The following is a 6,000-nucleotide window of genomic DNA, read 5'->3' as shown; positions in this document are numbered from 1 at the left end:
TGTCAAGGTCCATCCACGTTGTTGCAAGTGGCTTGAGTAATATTCCATTGTATATACACACCACATCCTCTTTAACCAACCTACTGGTGGACACGTAGGTTGTTTCCCTGTCTTGGCTATTGTAAATAATGCTGCCATGAACAGAGAGTGGCAAAATCTTTCTGAATTAGTGTTGTCATTTTCTTTGGATAAATATCCAGATGTAGAACTGGATCATAAGGTAGTTCTATTTTTAATTTTTTTGAGGAACCTCCATACTGTTTTCCAGAGTGGTTGCACTAGTTTATATTCCGACTAACAGTGTACGAGGGTTCTCTTTTTCCACATCCTCTCCAACACTTGTTATTTCTTGTTTTTTTGTTATTAGCCATTCTAACAGGTATGAAGTGATATCTCATTTTGGTTTTGATTTGCATTTCCTTGATAATTAGTAATGTTGAACATCTTTTCAGGTACCTGTTAATCATCTGTATGTCTTCTTTGGAAAAATGTCTATCTAGATCCTCTACCCGTTTTTTTAAAAAAGATGTATTTATTTATTTTAGATAGAGAGAGAGGGGGGAAGGGTAGAGGGAAAGGGAGAAGGACAAGCAGACTCCCCGCTGAGCATGGACCCTGACGTGGGGCTCCATTTCATGACCCTGAGATCACGACCTGAGCCGAAATCAAGAGTTGGCTGCTTAACTGACTGAGCCACCCAGGCACCCCTGCCCATTTTTTACCTGGATGTTTTGTTTATTGTTTAGTTGAGTTCTTTATGTAGTTTGGGTATTAACCCCTTATCAGATACATGATTTGCAAATATTTTCTCCCATTCAGTAGGTTGCCTTTTCGTGTTGTTGATGGTTTCCTTTGCTGCGAAGAAGCTTTTTAGTTTGATGTGGTCCCAAACATTGTATAGTTTTGCTTTTGTTGCCTTTGTTTTTGGAGTCAGAACCAAAAATTCAACACGAGACCAATGGAGCTTACTGCCTATGTGTCTTCTAAGAGTTTCATGGTTTCAGGTCTTGCATTCAAGTCTTTAATCCATTTTGAGTTAATTTTTGTGTGTGGTGTAAGAAATGATCTAGTTACAATGCTTGTGCATGTGGCTGTCCAGTTTCCCAACACAATTATTGACTGTCATAAATTAATTGACCACATACATGGGTTTATTTCTGGGCTCTGTATTCTGTTCCATTGATCTCTGTGTCTGTTTTTAGGTCAATTATGCTGTTTTGATTACTGTAGCTTTGTAGTATAGTTTGAAAACAGGGAACATGATATCTTCAGTTTTGTTCTTCTTTCTAGGGTCTTTCCACACAAATTTTAGAATTGTTTGGTCTAGTTTTGTGAAAAATGCCATTGGAATTTTGATAGGGATTGCACTGAATTTGCAGATTATTTTGGGTAGTATGGACATTTTAACAATATTAATTCTTCCAATCCATGAGCACAGAATATCTTTCCATTTATTTGTGTCATCTTTAATTTCTTTCATCAATGTCTTATAGTTTTCAGAATACAGGTCCTTCACTTCATTGGTTAAATGTATTCCTAGGTATTTTATTCTTTTTGATGTAATTGTAAATGGGGTTGTTTTTTAATTCTTTCCTGATAGGTTGTTATTGGTGTAGAGAAATGCAACAGATTTCTGTATATTGATTTTTGTATCCTGCAACTTTACTCAATTCATTTATCAGTTCTAACAGTTTTTTAATAGTTGTCTTTAGGGTTTCCTATATGTAGTATATCATGTCATCTGAGAATAGTGACAGTTTTACTTCTTTCTTTCCCATATGGATGCTTCTTTTTTTCCACTTATTTGTTGTGGCTAGGATTTCCAATACTATGTTGAATAAAAGTGGTGAGAGTGGGCATCCTTGTCGTTTTCCTGATTTTAGAGGAAAAACTTTCAGCTTTTCACCATTGAGCATGATGTTAGCTGTTCGCTTATCATATATGGACCTTATTATGTTGAGGTATGTTCTCTCTATACCAATTTTGTTGAGAATTTTTATCATAAATAGGTGTTGATTTCTGTTAAATGCTTTTTTTCTGCATCTATTGAGAAGATCATATGATTTTTATCTTTCATTTTGTTAATGTGGTGTATCACAGTGATTGATTACAGATGTTGAACCATCCTTGCATTCCTGGAATAAATCCTCACTTGATCATGGTGTATGATTTTTTTAATGTGTTGTTGAATTCGGTCTGCTAATATTTTTGTTGCTGAGGATTTTTGCATCTATGTTCATCAGGGATACTGGCTTGTAGTCTTTTATTGTGGTATCCTTGTCTAGTTTTGGTATCAGGTAATGCTGGCCTCATAAAATGAGTTTGGAAGTGTTTCCTCCTTTTTGATTATTTAGAAGAGTTTGAGAAGGATAGTTATCAAATGTGTGTGTGTGTATATATACATATATATATATATTTTTTTTTTTTTAAGATTTTTTATTTATTTATTTGACAGAGAGAGACACAGTGAGAGAGGGAACACAAGCAGGGGGAGAGGGAGAAGCAGGCTTCCTGCCTAGCAGGGAGCCCGATGTGGGGCTCGATCCCAGGACCCCGGAATCACGACCTGAGCCGAAGGCAGACGCTTAACGACTGAGCCACCCAGGTGCCCCCATATATATATTTTTAAGTAGGCCCCAATGTGGGGCTCGAACTCTGAGAACAAGACCTTGAGATCAAGAGTTGGATGCTTAACCCACTGAACACCCAAGTGCCCCAAGGTATTAAATCTTTGAATGTTTGGTGGAATTAACCAGTGATACTGTCTGGGTCTGGACTTTTGTTTATTGAGAGGTTTTTGATTACTGATTTAATCTCCTTGCTAGTGATCATCTATTTAGATTTTCTGTTTCTTCATGATTCAGGCTTGGAAGATTGTATGTTTCTAGGAATTTATCTATTTCTTCTATGTTGTGCAATTTGTTGGCATATAATTGTTCATAGTAGTCTCTTATGATCCTTTGCATTTTTGTGGTATCAGCTGTGACTTCTCTTTCATTTCTGATTTTATTTATTTGAGACTTCTTTCTTTCTTCTTGGTGAATCTAATTAAAAGTTTGTCAATTTTGTTTATCTTTTCAAAGAACCAGCTCTTAGATTCAGGGATCATTTCTACCTTTTTGGTCTCTATTCACTCTTTATCTTTTCCTTCCTTCTACTAACTTTGGGCTTCTTTTGTTTTTCTTTTTATAGTTCCTATAGGTGTAAAGTTAGATTGCTGTTTGAGATTTTTCTTATTTCTTGAGGTGGGCCTGTGTCTCTGTGAAATTCCCCTTAAAACTGCTTTTGCTACACCCCATAGATTTTAAACTGTTGTGCTTCCATTTTTGTTTGTCTCAAGGTATTTTTTTTTATTTCCCCTTTGATTTCTTAATTGACCCATTGGTTATTCAGTAGCATATTGTTTAATCTCCACATATTTGTCGTTTTCCCAGTTTTTCTTCTTGTAATTGATCTCTAGTTTCATACTATTGTGGTTGGAGAAGACGCTTGATATGATTTTAGTCCTCTGAACTTTATTGAGACTTGTTTTGTGACCCAACACGTGATCTGTCCTGGGGAATGTTCCATATGCACTTGAAGAAGAATGTGTATTCTGCTGCTTTTGGATGGGATATTCTATATATATTTATTAAGTCCATCTGGTCTAAGGTGTCATTTAGCTTCCCCTTAGCCTGAAGGAGGGCTCAGAGGCGGTTTCTCCCTGCCTATGTTCCCTGAGAGTGCCTCTGTAACCTCTAGATGTGTAATGAACCTGAAGCCTGTCCCTCAGGTTGAAGCTCTAGGGTAAGAAGATGGGCCTTTCTCACAGCAGACTGCTGAAAGACTGCTGTCTGTGCAGTCTTCCGGGTGTAGTAGGCTTCCAGGAGTTGTCTTTCTGATTGTTACAGTCCCATGGAGTCCAGAAATGCAAACCCCTCTGGCCACCATGGCCAGGGGACCCAGGGATGTCTCCTATGAGGACTGTATTCATCTGCCAACCCTAGTGAGGCTGTGGGAGAGTGCTGGGGGCAGTGCACACTGTGACCTCACTGGAGCCAGGGAAGAGCAGCACTGGGGCGGGACACATCTGTAGCTTTAGCGAGGCTGTGTTTGCACGTGTGCGTCTGTGCTAGCAAGGTAGAGGGAGAGCGCAAAAACGGCACATGTCAGCGTCTTGTACCCCAAGAGAGCCTCAACTGGCGTCTGCCCTTCCAGCAGATGCTTTAAGGTTAGCAAAGCATATCCTCCACATATAATCTAACCACTTTCAAACTGCTGCTTTTGAGCTGAGTCCCAGGATTAGTGAGTTAGTGTGTGAGCCCCCTTGAAAGTAGTATCTCAGATCCCCACAGCCCCTGGGGTCCCCTGGATATAAGCTCCATTGGTTTCCAAAGCCAGACATTTTTGAAGTCTAATCTGTCTGGTGCAGGTCCCAAGGGTGGGGTGCCTGATGTGGGGCATGAACCCCTCACTCCTCTGGGAGAGGCTCTGGACCTGTGAGATCCCTCCCTAGTGTGGGCTGCCATACTGGGGGTGGGATTTTTGGCAAAACCGCCTCTCTGACTCTCCTACCCATCTTGATGTGGTCCTTTATCCCCTTGTTGTGGAGGGAATTATTCAGTTAGTTCTCAGCTCTTTTTCAGTGGAAATTATTCCGTATTGCAGCTGTAGATTTCCACAGGAGGATGTGAGTTCAGCGTCTTCCTATGCCACATCTTGGCCTGCCTCCCTGAATTTAAAAAAAAATCACCATCAGCTTTACAAAGATATCTTTGAAGGCCTCTGAGAAAGAAAGTGACTTTTTGTGTCTGTGTTTCCCAGGTCTCCAGATCCTTAGGTTTCTGGTCACCAGTTACAATATGTGAGGTTTTCCCTACACCAAGCAGTTGTCTGACACCAGACATAATTCAACTCAATTCTGACATCATCTATCTGGAGACAGAATCAGACCCCACCGGTTAAAGGCTCAGTCCTACAAGCCTGCCTTGCCCCCCACTTCAGATGCCAATTGCAAGTCCAGGTTGTCTCTTGTACTTCTGACCCACCAGCTATTGATCGGAGATTACGATGACTCCCTCCCTGGGCACTATGAATTTGCTAGCTTGGCTCACAGAACTCAGAGAAACATCTTGCTTAATAGGTTACCAGTTTATCATAAAAAGATATAACTCAGGAACAGCAAGATGGAAGAGATGCACAAGGCAAAGAGTGGAGGAAGGGTCTTGGAGCTTCCCCACCCTCTCTGAGCATGCCACCCTCCCCACATCTTCACATGTTTATCAACTCAGAAGCACTACAAAACCATCCTTTTGGGTTTCTATGGAGGGTTGGGTTTTGTTACATAGGTGTGACTGATAAAACTGCTGGCCATTCATGAAGGATTTAACCTCCAACTCCTCTCTTCTTCCCCAGAGGTCAAGATTGGGTGGCACTGAAACCTCCAGTCACATGGTTTGTTCCCCTGACAACCAGCCCCCATCCTTAGGTGCTTTCCAAAATTCCAAAAGTCATCATTAACATAAACTTAGGCGTGGTTGCAAGGAGTTTGTTATGAATATTAAGACACTTTTATGGCTCTTATCACTTAGGAAATTTCAAGGGTTTTAGTAGCCCTGTGCCAGAAATAGGGACAGAGACCAAATATATATTTCTTATAATAGATCACAGTATCACCTCCCATCCTCAACCCAGCTCCCACCAGCCTGCTACTGGGCCCCTTGAATTGTACGCAGTAGAGTCGGGGGCATCTGCTTTTGGCTGTCAGCGTCTGGAGGGCAAGAACTGATCTCATCCATTTCTGGGTTCCCACAGCCCAGCCCAGTTCCTTGTACCAAATAGGTACTTTGCCCATGATTTGGAATAAGGAGTGGATGCTTGATTGAACACACCTAAGGGAACATGGAAATGTGAATTTCCCCAAATAAGATAAAGCTGATCGCAAGAAAACCTGAAGCCAGTGCCTGGCCCTGGGGTCCCAGCCGCATCCAGCTCTTGTTCTGACAAGCATCTCATCCGACA

This window comes from Phoca vitulina, unplaced genomic scaffold (genome assembly GCF_004348235.1).
Source record: "Phoca vitulina isolate PV1807 unplaced genomic scaffold, GSC_HSeal_1.0 scaffold7, whole genome shotgun sequence".
Taxonomy (NCBI): Eukaryota; Metazoa; Chordata; class Mammalia; order Carnivora; family Phocidae; genus Phoca; species Phoca vitulina.
The sequence above is the reverse complement of the archived record's forward strand: the minus strand, read 5'-3'. Positions refer to the sequence as shown.